General features: G+C 41.2%; 1 long non-coding RNA gene across 2 annotated transcripts in view; it reads right to left on the bottom strand.

The window, feature by feature from the left end:
* Positions 1-731: 731 nt before the first annotated feature.
* Positions 732-22,897, bottom strand: part of myca — a 39,518-nt gene continuing 17,352 nt past the window's right edge. Inside the window, exons 4-5 of one of the 2 annotated variants that reach the window (XR_001336317.2) lie at positions 7,758-7,948; positions 732-1,242 (exon numbers count right to left, since the gene is read on the bottom strand). This is a non-coding gene — a long non-coding RNA (MYC proto-oncogene, bHLH transcription factor a). Of the gene's footprint in view, positions 1,243-7,654; positions 7,949-22,897 lie in introns of both variants that reach the window. The other variant, XR_001336318.2, reaches the window with a different exon arrangement.

Raw genomic sequence — 22,897 nt, forward strand, 5'->3', positions numbered from 1 at the left:
GGTACAGTGGCAACAATCTGCAACATTTATCGCGTTTTCCTGAAGCACCGTTCATGCTTCGTACTTTTAATAGGAATGACCACCCCTGACTTAAAAGCAGCCATAGAGGAGAAGCAGCACCATTTGGTGTCATTTTTGGGGTTTACTCCATCAGAGATGATGAGCATTTGCTCTTTTTATACTATACTACTATCAGGAGATGCGTTATCTATTAGGTGCCAAGTCTTTAACACAGGAACTGTTTCTGGCCAGGTCTGTGTGTATCGTTTAGGATTTTGTAGTAAGTGCTGTTACAGTGCCCGGTGTCCATTGTGTGTAAATGACCCTCATGGTGAAGTTCAGAGAGTTCATGTACAGATTAAGTACTTTCACTCTCTGCAGCTGTAAACAGAGGGCAGTGATGCAGAACACCCAGGACGGGCATCAATGTAATGAGCGCACTCAACTCGCTTTTATGGACTCTGCCTTCATAAACGCTGAGAAATGTATTCAGACAAAGTGTGCAGCTTTTTCCTACCATTCAACAGTGTGAAGTGCCAGAAAACACTTGGAAAACACACATTTGTGATTTTAGAAATGATTGCATGGCAGATTCCCTTTCACCTCAGAATGGTTGGATTTCATTAACAGTTCAAAACAAATCCACTATGCATTCAGACTAAAAAGAACCTGTAGAGTTGTGAGTCTTCTCTCTTTCGTTTTTCAAAAGCAGGAAACTCTCACACCCCATTCAATTCAACTTTTTATTAAAGACATTCTTTTAACAAATATCAATCAGTATTTTTATGCAGTGCTTGATGCAGAAAACGGCTCTTCTGACATTCCTCACATATCAGGTGACGACTCAAACATCCATGTGACCCCCTTGTTAGGGTGACTAAAAGACCCCTCAATATGTGCTTCGAATTGATCAGCACTGTCCCTTTAAGCAGGCCAGCATGACAGTTGTAAAACTAGGTACTTCCCAGCCACAATGTAGAGCACTACAGGGGCCCAGTCAGGGTGTATCCGTGTCCTCTCAAACAAAAAAAAAGAAAAAAAAGGGGGAAGTAGATACTACTGAAAACCTTGCAGTATGTTGTGTGTGTTTGCTCCAGTAAGATGCTGTGAAACTGAATCCAGCACGGTCTGCTTCCACCTTTGCATCCTTCCTAGTCAGATCATGTGTCGGTGCAGAAGCTGCAGAAAGATCTGGCCGGCATGGGGGGTCTGCAACACCACCATCACAGCAGCAGCAGAAGCCTGCAAAACACAGGGCAGACAGGAGCGAGTCAGAGTCCCGATGTGACTGTTTGTGGACAAACCTTAGTTTCATAATGCAAGTTATCAAAAAAAAAACTTTCAGCTCTGTAAATGAGCTGTCCTTTCATTATGACTCGGGAGTCAGTGCAAAATTTGCTGTGAAATTCAGATGAGAGCGGGGAAAGTTTAACACTCACACATTTACCCAAAGCTCAGTTTATCTATCAAACAGTACACAAGATTAAGATCGAAGCTTTAAGGTTTCCAGTTAGCACAAGTAAATGATCTAAATAAAGTTAGGCTCTACTCTTCTTTTTGGGAACTATTAAAGCTGCATTGAGCTCAAAGGTGGGGTCACAAAACTGCCAGAATTTGAAAATAAATAGCCTCCTTTTGCAGGTGTCACCTCTTTGTTTTGAGTGGGTTCTTCACACAGGTTAAAAATACATCAGTTCTGACTTCTGGTGAACCCAAATCACCCTGATATGCTTCCTGCAATTAACCTGTCGCACCGCCACATCTTACATTTTATGTCCACAGTGTCCCCACATGAGTTTGACCCTCCAAAGCCTGGATCTAGCTCATTACACTGTAATGCATTACATACAGGATTGCAGTGTGCTGACAGATTGCTGATGTTTCTGTCCAGACGAGCCAAAACCCACATTAATCAAATCGTACCTGCAATAAAAATGCATAGAAGCAAGTAAGCAGAGATAATCGGCCAATCAAATGACTCAATTATGTCAGGTGACATCAATTAAACAGCGCCAAACTTGAGTTTAGCTTCAATCCCAGACATAAGGAAGTTTCAGTGGCTGAATGTAATCAGTTGTTGTTAAATCTAAGCCCTTTAAAATTAAAAACAAGTTAAAAGTAATATAGATCTATGACATGCAGGACTTGGGTCTCTAGTGTGACCTGCTACACCACCGTGGATATGAATCAGTACAGACGAGAGATAAAAACTAATTTGTGTTCAAGGACATGCAAATAGGGTGGGAAATTCACGTCTTGACACTCAAATCAGTAGATCAGAGGCTGTGACTACTTCACAAACTACCTTGGGACTGTGTTGAAATGATTGTATAATGCTCTTGAATCATAATTTAACCAATACACTGAGGTCTGCTTTTTATTGGCCGGTTATTATGAACATCAAGCTCAAACTAATCCAGTCTAAACAATTTCAAGCCCCTAAACACAGCATTTTCTATACGTTCTGGCCTTTACTTCACATGTAAGGGCATGGAAAATGGAGCTTTTTTAAAAATTCCTGCATTCACAGTGGGTCTTGCAATGTCAACGGTACACTACTTTATCGCCTTTTTGACGTCAGACTGTCCTCTGTGTAATTGTTTGATTTCTTCTGATTGGCCAGCGTCTTAAAATGGTTAAGGTTGCACGTTGCTTTGGCATCAGATACATTAGTACAGTACAGTCAACGGCGGTTATGGACCACAACCACTCGTGAATACTTGACATCCTCTCTAAAAACGCGCAGAACCCAGTGGCGCCAGTGTCCAGCAGCCTCGCCTCTGTCAGTGCGCCCCAGGGCGGCTGTGGCTACAATGTAGCTTGCCATCACCAGTGTGTGAATGTGTGTGTGAATGGGTGGATGATTGTGTATAGTGTAAAGCGCTTTGGGGTCCTTAGGACCAAGTAAAATGCTATACAAATACAGACCATTTACCATAGAACTAATTAAATTTTCCTGGGAGCTCTGTGTTTGGAATTTGCAAATTGGCGAAGGTTTTAAAGAAAAATAAAATACATTTTATTTATATTTTGCTGTGTTTACATTAATATTAATATTTGAACATCAGTAAATACATCAGTTCATTTTTGAGGTATAGTTTTAATTCCCCCCCAAATTATTAATTTATTACAGTTCATCTGGCTACCTACAGAACTTAAGCCCCTTTTCTATTAGTACCTACTCGGATTGACTCTGCACGGTTCGAAACAGTTTTAAGGATTTTCCGTTAGGTCACAGTACCTGGTATCAGGTACTTTTTAGTACCTTCACAATCCGGGGTTCCAAGCGATTCAAGCAGGTACTAAAATGTGAGATTGGGTCAATGACGTCACTTGATGAGTCATGAGAGCGTCTCGTTCATGAAAATAAAAACTGTGGTCCTCCGAGTCTGACGAAAAGCCACAGACCGAGCAGCAGGTATATCTCTACGTCCAACTTTGTTGTAGCGTTTGTGTTGCATACATCACGGGACGCTCAGCAGGATTGCCATGATGACAACCACGCACATGAGGTAGTACTAGATTATAAGGGAAAACCAGCCGTGGCGAGTCGATCCAAGTAGGAGTAGATGCTAATGGAAATCGTCTCTAGAGGATAGAAACAAAGTATTGTGATAGTATTGATCCAGTACCTTTACCAGCGCTGGTATCGATCTTATAAATATTTGGATCAATCCGCCCATTTTTTTTTTTCTTATCGTGAAAGTGTAAAATCCCTGCTTAAAAAAAAACACCTGTAGACAAAGGTTTATTGATTAGACTGTGCACTCCTTTGGAGGCTTTCATCTTTGGTATTACTAGACAAAATTACATTAGGTCCCTAAAAAAAACATCTGCTTTCAAGATTTTGTCATTATAAGATCATTTAATGCACGATTTAATCAAATGTGATAGTTTAAATAGCATTTGCATCATTTTAAATGCATTTCTTTAAAGTTCAAAACACGTTTGCGACTTTTACGAGTTCAAGGATCAAGTGAAACCGAAGCTCTTTGTGTTTGGACAAAGCTTCTAATAAAGTTTCTCCAGCTGTAACTAAATAAACTAATGAATTTGGCGAACAAGCACTCAGGCAGGCAGTTTAGTGTAGCTTCTAGGTATAAAGCTGAAGGCAACATTATAAAAGAAGCAGCACAGTGTGACACTTCCTGTCACTGCCCCTGATGGGGCATTTACTCAGGAATCTAAATCTGCCAATCACATGATGAAGGCGTTGAGTCACCTTAAGCTTGAGTAGGTTGCTTAAAAGAAAAACAAACCTCCAACAACAACAGTCTGGGACATCACCTTTTTTCTTTCGAATGGAAAAACTAACAATAAACGGTCTTGCTTGTCCATAGAGGGTGTTTCACGAAAACAACTGGTCTCACACATCAGAAAACCTTAAAATAATAAAACCGACACCACCACATGATTGGTTGGTGTTAGACGTCAACGCGGCACAACACTGGTGTAATCATCAAAGGTCTGGCTCTAACCTGCCTAACCACTTTCATCACTACAGCCCACAGACACCTGCCAAATTAGTTTTTTTTTAATAAGCAGAAAGGAAATCAAAAAAGATGCAACCAAACTCTAGGTTGCATTTTCCCCTTATCTTTTTAGTTTTATCTGAAATGATAAGCGAGTGAATGTGTGGTGACATCAGATTAAACTTATAGCTATGCCTTAAAAGCACTTAAATAACAGAGGATCTTGTCACGCTGACATATTTGGTGCTTCCATCATTGCCCTGTTATAGAAGCGTTACACGGTTCACACAGTGGTTGGCTCCCCAGGCAGCTGAGCGGTTGCTAAAGCAGGAAAGCCACGTGTCTGTGAAAATGTATTTCCAGCGGGTGACTGAGTGTTAAAAGGAATGTGGGCGAGGTTGTAACCAACACGACCCGGCTGGCACCGTGCCCCACTGCCTATTCACGTGATCTCACCCCTATTTGCAGTTTGGTATCTGAGTGCAGCTGAGTGATCCCACCAGCAGAGTGTCATATGTACCTTTATAGTAAGCATTATGGAGAGGCTGGCGCTGCGTGCTCATATCTGGCTCTGATGGTGTACGGCACTTTCATTTATGCTCTGACGCTATTTATACTTTATAAGCAGCGAACTAACCGCAGGTATAACACTGAGGCATGCAGCCCGAATGACATTTCCCACAGTGACTTTGTTGCACTGCGGGAAATCCCATTCATCTGATGTTGAATAAACCAGGTCAGTCATTTGATAACAGTGGCGCTGGAAGGGAGTCACGTCTACAATAGGTCACAGGGAGAACTAGTTGGCTGAGATCCACCAAAAGTCAAATTCTGCGCTATGAATTCTCAGCAGGGGCAGCACGGTGGCGCAGTGGTTATCACTGCTGCCTCACAGCAACAAGGTCCTGAGTTTGACTCCACCATATGTGTGGAGTTTGCATGTTCTCCCTGTGTTTATGTGGGTTCCCTCCAGGAACTCCAGCTTCCTCCTACAGTACAAAGACATTTACCTCAGTCTTATACGTTGGGTTAGTTTGCTGCTTATAAAGTATAAATTGCCTAAGAGCATAAATGAAAGTGCCGTACAATTTGCAATTCTAAGTTGTGTTGTCTGTCTCTCTGTGTTAGCCCGATGGATGGATGGACTAGTCAGCGCTACAAGCTGCACATTAGCTGTCAAATCTAACCGATCTTTTAAAAAGGCGAACATTCATTCATTCACAAGCTTCCAGCCTCACCGTACAATGGAATTCCAATATGTTCTTCCAATATGCGCACTACAATTGATTTCTTTGTCGCCATGTCAGAGATAATTTCTTTACCTTGTGACTCTGCTTTTAAAGGATTTACAAAAGCTAGAATAGATCTCAGTCTAATAATTAAGAATCATTGCGTGCAGAGTCTTGTCACTCAGCAGACATCTGTCAGCGCAGCAACATTATATGTTCCTCTGCTGATTGTCTCTTTTGGGCGAGGACACCTCAAAGAGACATTATGCAACTCTCCCATAGTTTTCTGTTAAGGACTGTTTTAATAATGGTTTGGATTTATATAGCACTTTTCAAGGCACCTTACAATGCCACTATTCATTCACTCTCGCATTCACACACTGGTGGAGGCAGCTACAGTTTTAGCCACAGCTGCCCTGGGGCAGACTGACAGAAGCGAGGCTGCCATATCGCGCCATCGGCCCCTCTGGCCAACACCAGTAGGCGGTAGGGTGAAGTGTCTTGCCCAAGGACACAACGACCAGGACAGAGAGCCCGGGGATCGAACCGGCGACCTTCCGGTTACAGATACGCTTCCCAACCCCTGAGCCACGGTTTCATCCACCTAACCATCAAAACATTATCAGAAACGGTCTTAGTGGCAGGGTGGCTGTCAAGAACCTATTCTTAAGAACAGGGAGCTCAAAATCAGTGGCAACAGGTCTTATGGACTGATGAATCCAACTTTGAAAAATTGAAATTGTCGCCAGTATGGTTGGAGGTCATGAGAGGTACGACAGTGAGTGTCTACAGCTATCTGTATGCATGGTTTGGAGCTGCATTTAAGGCAGTGGTGTCAGAGAACTTGTCAGAATTAGTGGAATTAGAGAAAACTACCATCACATTTTGAGATCCCATGCAACAACACTGATCGCAAACACAGTGCCAATTCGGTAAAAGCATACATGGGTAGAAGAAGTGTGTTGGAGCACTGTGGGATCACCGTGACAGAGAACAGAGCAAAAAGAGCTTTGAATGTCCTTCAAGAAGCCGGGAGAAATATTTCTAAACACTATTTAAAGAAGTTACAAGAAAGTTCTCCTAAGAGAACAAAGGTGGTCTTACAAAATATCGACTTTTCAGTTCATCGGAACTGTACAAACTCTGCCTGATATCCTGTATTTGCAGATGCTTCAATAAATTGCGGCTCCAATTTCCCATTTTCCAAACAACATATCAAGAAATAAGAGGTGTCTCAAAACATTTGCACAGTACTGCATACCTACATAAAACAAAATACATAAAAAAATCATGTAAATTGCTTCTTCTTTGCTACCTTTAAAGATAGTAAACAACAAAACTGTATCACAGCCAACATCTGGTGACAAACAGCTTTAATTCTGAGGTGATTCTGGTCCAGTCAGAGTCTGAAGTTGTGTTTTAATCCCTAATCTTTCCATAATTACGGATTATGAATTTGCCTCTGTTTTGACTCATGTCTTCAGTTGTCTCAATAGGAACAGCTACTCATGTTTATCCACCTACACAGGCTGCTTGGATCTCGCCCATCTCACTGGAGGATATTCAGATTCTAACACACTTCACAAATTGGTTGTCAGTAATTTGGATTTATGTTGATTTATGTTGATTTTCTTATGTTGCGTACATACTTGGCTACACAGATAATTAAAATGAAAAATCACAGACAACTCGAAGGCAACTGAATTTTCTTCCCTCGCATTCACCTAAGTTCATCTGCTTCACACTACCCGAACGAAACGTCTGCTCCTTAAAACTCATCCCACTCCAGCTGCTTAATGTCTCTGTTGTAACTTGAACCGACAGGAATGTAAAAGAGTGCCGATGCCAGCGCGATCTGCGACCTATCCATCACCGACAACAAGCTCATTACCCAAAAACCTCTTGAGCGGAGCTGCGAAACAGGAGGGCACCGGGGGAGGTGAAAGGTCTGACCTGGACTTTCCTGGGTTTGCAGGACCACCCCGAGCACAGCGAGATCTCAAAGCCAGACGAGAGCACCCGTCTCCTGATTCGACGTGACGTATATAATATTTACGTTTCAGATGCATAAGCCTCCCCGGGTGCAGCAGGGGATCCTCGTCACTTAGCACCGTGTGATGCTGAGTTCAGGGCCAGGCAGTCCTCGAGAGCTCCAGCCTCATTAGCGATCTGTGTTTCCGAGATTCACCAACTGACGCTGACCGACAGCTGCTCCAGAGGAAAGCCAGCGGGCTGAGAGAGCGCTTCCTAAAAAGAAAAAAGAAGAAAAAAAATCACCCTTTCACAAACCAGAGGCTTCATCTCACACTGTGACGCTCTAATTTCAGTGGAAGTGTGCTACACTATCCTTTCTCTGCCAAACCAGAAATAAATTGGCTCAGACTTTTCAGCTGCTCTTTGTAATGAGTCAGCGTTGCTAATGTTTCCCTTCTCACAGAAAAAAAGAAAAGAAAAGGGGGACCACACATATGAAAAACTGTGGGCATTTCACTTAGCTCTTCCTGCCTCTCTTTGACTCTTATGAATGGGTACAAATGAGACCACAGGGAGGAATGAATGCGCCTTTTTCATATCTTTGAAATCAGCTCAATCAGATAGATACTAACAGCTGATGGAGGCAGTGTGTGTCATATCAAGCTGCTATGAAGTTCAAGGTGTAAGAAGAGAACCCCCAACACCCGCCTTCAGCATCTTTTTTTCTTTACACGAGGAGCCAGTGAAGTCACCACAGCTGCTGCCTCTCTGCCACAGAGGCCGAGTGAAAGGTCGTCCCTCCAGCTGAAGGTTGTAAATTCAAGACGTAAAACGGGAAAGACGCGCCACTAAACAGGTGCAGGAGCAGAATGAATGGTCACCCGGGTTTTTTTTCCCCCCCAATCTCAGAACGAGCAAGGACAAAGAGGGGGTGAAACGGGCGTGTTCAGACTCGAGCAGCGATAGTCCTTCATGAAACCTTGGATTGTCTCATTTTGGAGCAGTACTTTAAAAAAGAAAAAAAAATCATCATAATAAAACAAAACCAAACATCCCTATCTGACACATACAGGAAACATGAGGTGTTCGGTGAAACCTTAGCTGAGTGATTTAAACCAAAAGGAAAAACCGTGGTGAGATATGACACCAGAGCTACATCTAATGAAAGTGATCACTAGTGTATATGGTAGTGATCGCGGTTGTATATTCCAGTGTGGACTGGAGCACATGAATAATGCATGAATGCGTATTTTGTTGTCGGGTGGGATTTTCTATCATTAATCTGCCTGCTGATCCACATTTATTTCCACGTTACTCGACAGCTCAGCGTCGTTACTCAAAGTCGGCCGGCGCAGTCTGAGATATTAGTTTGAGCTGTCCTTTGAAAATAACTTTGCACTGATAGAGATTTGTGTGGATAAACTGTAGCGTCTCTCCTTAAGTTGACATCTCAAACCACATCTATCTTGTGTGAATATTAAGCACAAGGGTCTGCTGCGATCAGCCTGGATTCACTTTGATTAAAGTTTATTTTTTCTTCTTTTGCAGTTCATACGTTATTCAAAAGCCCCCAATTAGACGTTTGTGTCTCATGTACGATCACCAGTTTACAGCGTGTGTTTACTGCGATGCCCACCAACAGATCTGTCGTAACACCTCTACCTTAACTGCCTTCCATCTCCTCCCTTGACTGATTACCAGGTTGCGTTCAGGTGGAGTATTAGCTGAAGCAACACTAAAACATGGCGTGCAACTGCGGTTGTGACGTCACCGTTGGCGCGAAAACTAGCTGCTGCCCAGCTTCTCCCCACAGATGACACAGTCCGGTTGAGGTTGCTTGCACAATAATCTCTACTCACTATTTTCCGCTTTTCTTTAGGTGATGGGCCATCTTTCATGTGCCAAGCTGCAACTGCGAATACAGAAAAAAAAATGCATTCTCATCCAGGAGTGTCACACAGTGCCGCTGTGACGTGTCTCATCGTTACGAAAAAGCCGTCTAATGGCAGTGTTGACAGCTGAGACAGAACTACTGTTTTTTAGAGAATGGCAGAGTTTGTGAGGTGGGTGGAGAAGCCAGGAGACGTTTCACTTCTCCTTTTATCCACATGCCCATCTGTTCCTTCATGTGACTATTTTCTAAAACTCTTGCCATCTTTCAGTAATAATGTATAGTTGTCACAAAGCCCACAACACACTGGCGTAGGGGTTAATAAGCCGTGCGCACTCCATACAAATTCAGGTGTCTGAATTTTCCTTTAAAAGTTCAGGACTAGAACTCATAAACAGAAGGTTTATTCTTTATCACCTGATTCGGGTCTCCATCTCTTCTCTAATTGCCAAAAATACTTTAAGTCTGCATTTCTTTTGAAAGGATTAATGCTCGAGTCAAGGTGCCCCTTCTCCAGACCAGCAGAATACCTGCAAAAGCTGCTTTAACATGCATAAACTGAGATAGCAGCATACTAAAAATCAAATCTATTACTTCCGGTGAGTGCTTCACATGATGCTGGAATCAAATGAGGACCCTTTTATGCTTCAGGAAATGTTTTATTAACCTATTTTTATTGTGAAGGTTAACTGAACATACGTGGATAATGCAGCAAACATCCGAGAATCCTTAAAGCCAAACTACCAATTTGGGGTCACCTAGAGGACGCCAGGTCATAATCTAACTTGACAAACCACTGGCTTTGTCCACATTGTGCTTTGTTTTACTGACTTCCTCTGCTAATGAGTACATTTGCGTGAAATTGTTCTATGGCACAGTAGAAATAGTTGTAAGAGGGATATAATTCATATGGTCACGCTGATACTGTTCCCGGTGACATTCGTGGAATTTCTTCCTGTTTATTCTCCTTTCATCTCCACATCCAGTCATTAAGAAACATCCTACACAAATCCAATAAAGGAACAACCAGCCCTCACATTAGCATGCTGATGCAACAGTGCTTATTTCCTGCCTTAAGAATGACACCATTATCATCCTCAGATAACCAGCAATAAAATTAAGTTTGGGTCTTTCCACTGCTTTTAGGCCCCTAATTTCCCCTAATGTCCTAACGTAAGAGAAACATGAACTTAAAGAGTTCAAACTTTAGAAAACGTTTTCATGAAAACTCTCCTTCTCACCGTCAGCTCTGACATTTTCCATGATGTCAGTTCTTCTGATTGACTCAACCGTGAACCATGTGATGCTGTAGATAATGAAGCTGCACCGTGTCTGATTTTTCCCAACGTCATGAGGAATTTCATGTATTTTTGTGCCCAGAGGGCAAAAGCAGCAGCAGCAGCTTCAGGAAGACACGGGAATAAAGCGGAAGCAGTCAAGGCATGAATTTCATACCAATGTGACACATGACAAATGAACTTCACAAGAGATGAAAGATCTGATTACTCAGATTTTAATAACGAAGGATCGCTGCGGTAGCCAAAGGGGAGAAAAAAAAGCATCTAAAGAAGCCACATGTGTCCTGATGTGAAATTTATGAATTGATAAAGCAGTAAAAATGTTAAGTTTAGCTGCACAACTTCCTCTAATGTAGTTCCAGTGTTTTTTAAGGGTCATGACCTTCTGACCGCACCGTCCGATAAGTCAATCAGTGGACTGCGTGACAGACTTTAGATAAAATGTGGAACATGCAAACCAAAAGCACATAAGCAAACAAATGATTATTCTTCATTCATTAATTTTATCAGCCACACATATGTGCAACGTATGTCTGCATACAGATTTACAATTAAAAATTTCCCGATGGCAACGGTATCAAACCACCCATCTTCTAATGAAATGAATGAAAAAGCGTTTTTTTAAAAGAAGACAGTTTCGTTTTTTCTCTAAGTGTGTAAACGATCGAATAATTTTCAAAACATTTGTACATGTGAATTTCCCCAGAGTGCGAATAATAGAGTTTGCATCTATTGGGAGAAATTCACCTTTTCTTGGTTTCATTGTGTTAACCAGTAGGTTCAAACCTCCACCCAGGATTGGAGCCTCTGTTTGCCCCTCCTGACGTCTCCTCCTCACTGCCGTTTCTGCCAAATGAAAAGAAGCAGCTCGGCAGTCAGAGTGAATCTGATTCAGTGTGAGCAGCCTGCTGCCATCACTTTTGGTGCTGTGCGTTCACTAGTTTCACTGTACCTTGTGTGTCTTGTGATGCTACTTTGACTGTGTGCAGTTAACCGTGCACACATCTAATTGGTCTTGAGGCAATCGATTTACTAATTTGTCTACTAGTTTCAGGAGACTGGGGCCAGGGATATATTTTCCCACCGTTTGTGTTACCACCTGGCTCAAAAGACCCAACATAATGTGGATAGCTCAAATAAAACATGGGTTTTATTTGAAATGACTTTATAATCTCCACTCACAAATGTTTTTGGTTAGGTAAGACAGGTGAGTTGAAGACCGTTACAGCAATTAAAGAAAATGGCTGAGATTATAGCTATTTCTGGTTTATTCCTTTGTTTCGAGCATCATTTATTGGCCTTTAGTTCTCCTGTTTGCTGTAGGATGTAACAGTGGTGGTGTTGGAGAGAAATCTACTCAAACCATGCTTCTGCTTTTTTAAATTCTTGTTCATTTTAAGATGCTGCTTGACGTGCTCTGAAAATAATGTGAAATTTCAGGCACGATTTTTTCTTTTGGGTCCGTTGGAGGCGTGACCACATGCAGATTACTTTTCTCATTAATATACGAATGCATGTTTGTCTTACGTTTGCAGTGATGCGTCACAAATGCATAGATAACTACCCCAGCTGTCTTTCATCTTTCAGTTACGTCACACCCTCTATACTTGAAAGGTGTGGTCATGTTATCTCCACCTAAAAATGCTTCTACGTCACTTTTGAAATGCCGACCTTTGGTTGATTGTGAAATGATCACACTGCAAAACGTCCAGTCTTCAAAACTCCTTAAGAGTCAAAAACAACAGATGAGGCGGATTGATGCTAAATGTATCCCATTTGATACTTCTACATCATCAATTTTTCCTATTTTGATACCTGAAAAATCGCAAATAACCTAAAAAATTATATAGATTTTAAGCAATGAATAACAAAAACAACAGCTGGATGAAGAAAATATCCCAAATTAAAACTCAGGCAAATTAATATTTTATTTCTTTTTTTTTAAATTTGTTAGGTTCAATAGACACAAAAGAATTCATGACTCGGTCTTTAAACTGTTAAATTGGTGACATTTTGCTATTAAAACCATGATTTATTACGATATTAATGCTCAAAGTTGGTCAAAAAAATTTGTTAGATTGTGGAAAATTGTGGCAAATGCACACTTTGATGCAACTGGAAAAATGTTCACGATATGGAGATAAAATGTTAACTTTTAACTGAAATTTGATCTATTTTATATAGATTTTTTTTTTTAATTTAGATGGGTTTTGTCTTTGTTGACAGATTTGAAGTAAAGACAAGACAGGAAACGAGGGGAGGATACGCAGCAAAGAGCCACAGGTTGGACTCGAACTCGGGCCTCTGCATTTAAGCCATGGGGCGAATGTCACCCTGCTCGACCAGTTAGCTAAACTGGCACCAAAAAAAATAAATAAATCATAATTTATTCAAATCATCTCACTGTCACCAACAAACTGATCCAAACATTAAAGCAGTTATAGCAAGCATCCGCTGGCGGTCACTCAAAGACCCTCATTCTGCTGCAAGCCTGCTGCTTTAAGCAACAACCAATAACTAACCTGGCTTCACATGATGCTGGAGGCACTGCATTAATCAACAACTCAAGAGACATGTGAAACAGGAAGCTCTGTGTCCTCTGTTCAACAATAAGGACACAGAGCTGTGATTAATTGCTGCCTCTTGACCACCGTGCTGCAGGTTTAACGGACACGTTACTTCAGCTTCTTTTATCCGACTTGCAGAAGTACGAGCGTGTCCTCTCATTCACTTCTTCGGCCTCTTTTGAACTCTCTCGAACATGCAAGGCTAAATATTTACAAGTCGGCCTTTGCTTGTTTAATGTTAAAGGCACACTCACACTGCAGAGTAAATGAATGAAAAAGCTGTAGACAAAACACCTCCAGCAGCTGATGAGTACCAGGCCACTTTACAGTTACCCACAGGCTCCCCACAGGTTCAACCTCCTTTTCAGGACATGAGAGACGGCGACCCCCGGGGAGGGGGAGTTTGCTCGGTTGGGGGGGCTCAGCGGAGAGGCGGGGCCCTGCTGACGCTGCTGTCTCTGTGAAAGGAGGCAATCTGTGCATTTAGAGTTGGCTCAGGGCCAAAGGGATTAAACCGAGGTGGGCTAGACTGCCATCCGAGGGCATTACACACAAAGACGACGAGCTATATGATGAGCTGCGAGCACGGCGTTCGTCAGGACGCAAGAATGAAGGCACGCAGCATTGAGGTTTCTGGATTTTCTTTCTTAATTGGCTCTTTCCTAAACCCCTCCCCCAAACTATCCAATCATAGATTTTCGCAATATATACAGTAAGTGGACACAGCAACTCTGCCAAGCATTTTATTAGCAGACTCACACTCAACATTTAGAGGTTCAAGGACGTCGTCTATTTCTACATTTTTGAAAACTCAAAAGAAAAAGTGTAAGAAAGTGATTAAAACTTTTTTTCTCTGCTCTGTTACCATAATCTGCTTAGCTAAGTAGCTTACTGTCCACAAAGCACACACTTTTAAGTCCTCAGGAACAGAGCTGGTATACGCTGAGTTTGGAAAAGTGGCTAAACTAGCAGTTTTACTACAACATCCAAATTTCTCATGCGATGCAAACTGAACCCCCTCATTTAAAAAAGGCTGAAAAACTGTGAAATCTTTTTGAGGGTTGCTAACTCCATCCAGTGAGTCCTTTGCTGATCAGAAGTTGCTCCATTTGGTTCTAAAATTTGGAAAGTCTAGATGATTCATATTATTTGTCCTTATTTGAGTTTGTGGCAGTAGCAGCACAGCAATAAACTAAAAAAGCTATTTCCCCTGAACTCCACTGAGCTGAACAGCAGGAAATGACAGCAGTCCTTGTTCTGCTATGCAGCCTCAGAGAGCTCGGCACAACAGCAAGTGAACCACTTCTCACCTCCTGCAGGTTCTGGTTAGAGATTTCCAAAGCAGAACAAGGACTTCTGTAGATAAGAAGGGAGAGACTCTCTGCAGTGACATGCAGGACAACCGTAACAGTCACCAGGTCAGCCGAACAGTAGTGAAACATGATGCAAGAATATACCTGGGCAGCCCATCCAGGCAAAGTGAGAAGCACCACAATCATGTTGGTCAGAACCCAACAGAGACGATACTGAACGTGCTCTACGTAACCAAAGTGCAGAGGAATGTGAAGCATGCGGGTACTCCAGGGTGGGTTTTGTTTTCTGGCCATCACAAAATTTTATTCAAATGAATCAGGAAGGAAGTATAAACCAGCTTTAAGTCAGTAAATCCAGCTTTCCTTCAATGTTGTTCACATTTCATTCTGCAACAGCAAGAGAGTAAAAGATGGTCCTGGAGTTTAAGCAAGTGCCTTGAATTTTGTTTAATTGTATTCAACTTTAAGTTCCTTTAACACCAAATAATTAAAGTTTTTATAACCACAGGTTTACAGCAGGCATATGTCTCTACCACTAATCTCATACCTGTGTATGCATTTATGTATGTAATACAAGTTCCACCTCTTAAAAAACAAAAGAATGGTGAATATGTTAAGCTGCAGGAGATCAGGCGCCCTCTCTACTCTTAGGATCCTTTTAGATATCCTCCTGAGACCCGAGCTCTTGTTTGGGTTTTTGATTAGTTGGACTTGATAAGTTTAAAAAATAAACATCATGTTTGAATAAAAAGTTGTTGTTGTTGTTTTTAATATTATGCCCTAATATGGGCACAAAGGCTAAAAGAACACAATGAAGTTTGAGGTACGGAAAAGCCCAAATATAATGTCCCCAAATGAGAATGCAGGCTCTATAAAACTCATAGCTAGGGCTGGATCAGGTGACCCTGAACAATCCCTCAGTTATGCTGCGTCTCAGGTTCCTGGGGGGACTTCCCATGATGCACTGAGCACTTCATTTCCATGCATCTCTTCTCACCCTGTACTGCTCGTCGTTAACTTTTTTTATACTCATTCCTGTAGCGTGTATGTCTTGCTGTCCTTTTCCCCCTCATCTCTAGAGCCTGGTAAAGTTTCTTCCTGTTAAAAGGGAATTCTTTCTTCCCACCTTCACTAAATTCCTGATCAGTGGATTGTATATTGCTACAGAGTCTTTATCTTCTAATATAAAGTGCCCTGAGGCTGCTGTGGTTTGGCAATAAACAAATAAAACTGAATCAAGCTGAATATGACAAGCTTGGACATTGTTTTGTTTTTGAAACTTTAATATTACAAAATTGACTGATACCAACATCTGAGGACAAGATGAAGAAATTATTAGCAAAAGGTCTTTTTAAAGAGAATTTTTAAACAAAAAGGTATTTTTGTTAAAATATGTTTAAAAACATAAAAATTCCACATTTCATGAGTGTGGAAGAAGAAAAGTAGTGTTTGTTTTCAACATAATATAAGAAATAAAAGCAGGGAGATGGATTTCCCTGGATGTTTTTTGTCTATCTTTTACTCACAGTTTTTTTTTATATAAATATGAAGACTTTGGTGTTCTTGCAACTGACATAACAACTGAAAAGCAACACAGCTAAATAGCATTTCTGTGAAAATCTGACTGCATTTGAAGCGTTTAAGCTGCTTCCTTCTGCAATAAAGCAACAAAACTGCCTCTGTGACAGTTTTTTTTATCTCAATCATTTGGCAGCTTAAATAGTTGCTAAAATGGGTGAGAATTTGAGAGTTTTGGTGATATTTAGAATGCATGCTGCAGGAAAGAAAAACGGGGGAGGGGGGTAAGACTGAGAGGACAAAAGCATCTGAGCAGTGAAGGGACTCTACTCGCTTGTTTTTTAATCCTTTATCAGTTAACATTTGGAGATGCTGCTAATTCTCCATAAATGAAGCATCTGTTTCTCTTGCCAGTAAGTCGAAAAAGTGCCAAGATCAGTCAGAGAGTAGCAGGAGTTTAACCTCGGGGGTAAATGATCGATGGAAGTAAGCTACTAAACATCAGCTGTTGGGGTTTCACCAAATCTGTCACGAATGCTTTGGACACGGCTTATCAAAGTAAACCAACACATCAAAGAGTCTTTTTCTTTATGTGCTGCTGTTAAAACAGCTATAAAAAAGAGAACTTCCTTTACACCTCGGGGCTTCGTGTAATGTTACAGTGCAACTGAGCAATCTCACACATAAGAACAGCAATCTAATCTGTGGTGAATCAGCAGCAACTGAAAAAAGTCCCAGCCTGCTTCTCTACGATAGTGAAAAGAACAACAGCCATCAGCAGGAAGAGGAAACAATGTCCAATGTCACCACGGGAGGATGAGGCCCGCTCAATTCTCCAAATCCGAGTGTGAAACAAAAGATTCCATTTGTGCGTTTACAACAATTAATGGGGAGTTTTAAACCGTCGCCTTGATCCGAGATGTGCACAATTTCTCGTGAATCTTAGACAAGCGCGGACAATCTGCTGTGTGAATGAAAGGCTCACGAGACGTGGCAGAGCACAGACGAGGCATTTTTCCAGCCTGGTGCTGAATTTGTCTCATTTGGCAGAACCTGATGATTAGATTCACAAGTCCATAAATGTAATCAGACAAAAAAAAAATCTGGCACACATTAAAAATACTAAATGCATTGAAAACTGTGAGAGTTGGATGGCTGATGGAGCAACTTACTACTTTCAGTGCACCTGCAACACAGCCAAATTCTATTCATTAATTAATCCTCGGGGACAGAAAGTGTCAGTCTTTACAAAGAAAACTGCAAGCATGTTTGGATTACATACATTAAAAGCTGTTTACTTGTCACCATGTAGGAAATAAATGTATGTCTTTATATGGTGTCTGTAAACACACAGTTGTGAGTTTAGTACACTCCATCATGGTCATGAATGTGATTGCTTGAATTTATTTTGTGTTTTCTGTTATCCACACATGGTCAAAAGTATGCATACAGGCTCCAATATATAAAAACACCCTGACTAATACTGTTCCTTAGCAAGTTGATCCTCAACCAGACGCTTTGACAGTCTACTATAATGCTGGCTGGATATTTGACCACTCTTCTTGGCAGAATTGGAAAAGTTCCTTTTAACTGGTTTAGTTTCCTGGCACAGACTCGGCATTTAAGAGTAGTCTTAGCTTGCTTTATTCATTCCTAAACCTGTTCTGATATATGTTTGGGAACATCCAGCTGTGTCCAAGTGTTAACGATCTAGCTGTTGATTTGAGGTGACGAAGAATTTGGAGGTGGTTTCACCAAATTTGCCCTTCGTTATTCCATCCACTTTGTGAAATTTATCAGTACCACTGGCAGCAAAGCAGCCCAAGAGCATCATGCTACCACCACCATGCCTGAAGCTGGTACAGTGCTCTACGGTTTGAAAGCTTCAACATTATTTCTCCACATATGCCTCATTGTGGCCAATTACCTCCATTTTCATCTTGTGCTATAAAACACTTCTCCAGAAAGCATTTGGCTTGTCGGTGTGAGCAGTTTCAGTCAACCACGAGGGTGTCGACTTTGGAGCAGGGGCGTCTTTCTTGGTTCTTGGTCGGCTCCTGGCTTCACTGTGTGGACAGTGATGCTGGTGTGGACTGTGTTTCAAAGCTGTGTCGGTCCCAGGAAATCAACACATCTAAATGAACTCTACCAATTCTGTCATGAAGAGTGGTCAAACATCCAGCCAGAATTAGGCCAGAAGTTGGTGGCTACCAAAAGGGTCTGGCTGAGGTGTAACTTGCTAAGGGACGTTGAATGAAACATTTATGGGAATGCTTGTATACATCTATACTTTTGACACTGTGTGGATTAGAGAAAATATTTAATGAATTAATAAATTCAAACATGCACCCTCTTGTTTTTTAAAAGATGTAGAATCTGTACAATGACTCTACCCTGGAAAAGCAGTTCAAAGAAATCACAAAAAGCCCCAGTTTACCACACGATGAGTGTATAAACGTCTAAACAGCTGCATTTGCATATGACTATGTAGAAACTGCACCAGAAAAAAAATTTGGTAACAGAAATTTTCTGGTTTCTGTTTGAAGTCTCAGTTCATTTTGCGAATGGTGCTAATCAGGGCTTGGTTGAATGCAGCAAAATGGTAACTATGGAGTGTGGCAGGCTACGGTCAAATCAGGACTTTTCTTCTTGCTGAATTTACAAGTGATGATCAAAGAAAACACACAGAAATCGTGGATATTTGATGCTTGCATGAGAAAATCCTCAAAACGGTCCATGAGCAGACGAGGGGACGGCTTCCCTGAATTAAACGAACCCCTTCTAAGTTTCAATCAGTAATTTGAGAACAAACAAAAACTGTTTGTTTCAGATTCCCACATGTGAATATTTGCTCTTCCTTTGAGCTTTGAGTCTCATTTTAAATATTTTATTTATTACCTGAAAGCAAATATTAAAAAATGTGTAATTTGTGGCCTTCATTTTCATAACCCATTATTAACCCCACTCAGGCTATGTGATATCATTAGATAGCTTATTGTGATCCAAACATAATCAGTTTACCAGCATATGTGATGGAAGCGGCAGTAAATCCTTCTTTTCAATGAGCAGGAGTCAATGATTTTTATATTCATATTCAGGGTGAGCGCTTGACTATTCTGTGCCCAAGGCACAACTAGGATTTATCCATTTTTTTTTCCCCCACTTACCCAATTCAGGGTCGCAGGGGGGTTGAAGCCTGTCTCAGCTGTCATAGGGTGAGAGCAGAGTACACACTGGACATGCTGCCAGCCAATCGCAGCACTACACTAGGATTTAATATGTCTTAATTAATGTGTTAAAGTGTTCCCCATTATGAGGGATTTTATTGTTTGTCTATTTTGTGCTCTACAAGTGTAAGATATGCAGTGCCTGCTATTTCAGTGTTAACTGATACTTTAAATAAGATAAATACTTTACTGATACTTTAAATATCTTATTGTTTATCATTTCATGTAGAACACGATAAGGCAGTGATGATGATGGTGGTTATAAGCAGAGCTGGCAGATCATCACTGAACATCTGAAGGTTAATATGACATTCATCGATCACTTCCAGTAACTAAAAGGCATCAGTGGTAACTGAATGCCATTTCAGATCAGTGCACCCCGACAATCAGTCAAGCCAGTATTAGCAGCTGGCAGTTCAATTCATTTTTATTTACGTAGCGCCAAATCACAACCGAAGGTGCTTTATATTGTAAGGTAAAGAAACCCAGACAATCAGACAACCACATTTAACCTCCTAAGACCCAAACTCTTCCACGGCATGCATTTTTAATTTCTCTTTGATATTTGGGCATATTGGGGCCCGATGAATGTAAAAACAAAGAATTACAAGATTTATTTTTTTTTACCTTATTTTTGTTTTTAAGAAAAATGAGAGCCACATATGAGGATATTCGTTTAAAATTTTGATAGAACAGTAGCAGTATAATGTCCTCGTAAGTGAATATCAGGCCGTTGTAGAGCAACATTGAGTATTTTGGTCTAAATAACCCAAAATGTGATGTCCACATATGTGGACGGCAGGTCCTAGGAGGTTAAGGAAAAACTTGGTGACAGTGGGAAGGAAAAACTCCACTTTAACAGGAAGAAACCTCCAGCAGGACAATAGCAAACTATCATCTTTTCAAACTACTGGAACTTCTGAGCTTCTTCAGTTATAGAAAAGTGGTAAAAACAGACACAATCGAACACTCGTGTCTTTGTCACAGCTGCGGCACCAACAGCAAAACATGCCATTTTACAAAAAATGAGATTTTCACAACCTCCAGAAACAGCAGCAAGCAACAAAGGACATGAACACATTGGTCAAATGACACTACTTGCAGGAAGAGACGGTCACTTGAAGAACTCCATTATAAATAAATGTGATTTGGGAAAATACTTTAACATCAAATGTGGCAGGTACATGACATATTTCCTGCATCCATCTCCAGTAACAAAACTGCCTTTATAAAAGTTTCCTCTCATGTTTTTCAGAGTAGAGGTGTAACCTGTGGGGGAAGATAAGCTTTCCAAACCTTATGCTGAGGACAACGTCAAAAAGCTTAAAAATTTTCTTTTGGTTTTGTTTCACTATTAATTCAACAAATGCAGTTTTTACATTTTGGTGACCTTTAAAACTGCAGATTTGACTCTCTTCCCATTCATTCAGACAGGCAGCTGTACATAACACTGTATTATAAGAACTTAAAGCATATGGACTTATATATTCCCTCTATGTTACTCATTATAAATGAGCGCTGCACCCGAAGTCTAACCTTGGCATAAAAAAACCCTGCATTCGAGGGTCTTAACAACAACACACCAGCAGATATGTCATTCTGTCTGTGCGTCATGCTCCAGCAGAGTGAAGGCTGAAAAGGGAAAGAGGAAAACCTGCTGCAGTCAGACCCGAGGATATCGGACTAATGAGCCGTTGTTTTTAAGAGTATCTAGTATCTTCGTGAAGGTGGACAGGTTACAGAGGTCACCTGTAGGTTAGGTGGCTCTGCGCAGGAACCTGTTCACTGATTAAGATGAAGGATGCTGAGGACATAATACAGGAGAGGTGTAAACGAGCCAGGGGCCCTGGGGGGCCCATCTGTTGTGGGCAAATAAACAGGGAATGGGAAAACAGCGCTGTTCTTCCCCCCTTCGAGGCTCAGCAGACAGCTCCATTAATCAGGAGCAGGATGAGCCTGCTGTGAGCTCCAGTGACAAGTCAGCAGCAGCACAAAATCCCCTCCTGCTCCTCACGCTGTATCTCCATTAGAGACGGGAGGTGTCAGCTGGCTGCCACTCCTGTTCCTCTGTAGTCACTATCAGTGTTTTCACAACTGTCCTCCAAGAATAACAGAAAAAAAAAGCTAACCATGAGGAGCGTAACAATTTACAGGCTGTCATTAATCCCAACTAAAAATAAACATTTGTTTAAGGAGCTTCTTCCAATCCAGCCAAACAAATGACTGCAAACCCCACATTTATATAAGGTTTGACAGTGCTACAGTAACAAGTATGCATACACAAGAAATCATTTGACTGTAGTGTGATGTCCAGAAATTTTTCTATTAGTTTTCTATTAATTACTGGAGCAAGATGAGTGTTGGTTCAGCTAGTTTCTACGAGTCATGCAGATGCACTTTAGGCCTGCTAGTAACAATTACTCATTTTTCCTATGAGATTTCATATTATTGTGAGAAATGTCAAACTATTGTTTCTCAGATACTTACAGCCTCGATTTAAATGGAGAACCAATGGTCAACAGTCCAAACCCAACTATAATAAACATGTGACTAGAAACAGAAGCAAATGATACTGAGATGTGGCAGAATTTGGCACTTTTAGTTCACCGTAATAACATGAAAACATTGCAACAAGCTAGTTTGTGGAATATCTACAAGGAAAGAAATTTCACAATCAACTTTGTGGGGATAGGTTAATTGGTTAATCTAAATTGCCCATAGGTGTGAATGCGGGAGTGAGTGTGAATGGTTGTCTGTCTGTGGCTACGTCCACACTAATGCGCATCGTTTTCTCTTCGTTTTGGCCTCCCGTCTACACTGAGACGGCGTTTTCCTCAAGGAAAAAAGCTGCGTTTTGGAAACACTCTTGAAAACGAATACATTTCTGTCCCGTCACAGTGTGGGTGCTCAAAACGCAGACTTTCTAAAACGATGACGCATTTGATGCAGTCATGTGACCAATTAAACAAAGATAGCGGACGGCATCATACAGCAGTTGTTTGTTTGCTCTCAATTTTGACAGCCCTAAAAATGATTAATATCAGTTTGTACATGCTCCAGATAGCTTTTCTTCAAATTCTTTAATTCTCACTCGCTTTTGCGCATGCACAGGACTGGAACGTAAGCGTTTTGGGCCGTTTCAATGTGGACGCACAACTCTGTGAAAATGACTGAAAACGCTAGTGTGGACGCGGAGCGTTTTCAGACGAAAACGCCGTTTTCAAATCTATCCAGGCACCATGTCAGGTTATTTTCAGTGAGACCACTAAAAGGTAGTTTGGAAATACACCAATCAAATTCATAAGAATGTGTTACAAGCATTTCTTTTTTTTCCTGGCTTTGCAGTCATTAAAGCCGAGACAGCAAGGATTTCCCCGTCTCCGCTACAATCCTGTCACATTAGGGAAT

The sequence above is a fragment of the Haplochromis burtoni genome, unplaced genomic scaffold (assembly GCF_018398535.1).
Source record: "Haplochromis burtoni strain Fernald_Lab_line unplaced genomic scaffold, NCSU_Asbu1 Contig_58, whole genome shotgun sequence".
In the NCBI taxonomy this organism is placed as follows: domain Eukaryota; kingdom Metazoa; phylum Chordata; class Actinopteri; order Cichliformes; family Cichlidae; genus Haplochromis; species Haplochromis burtoni.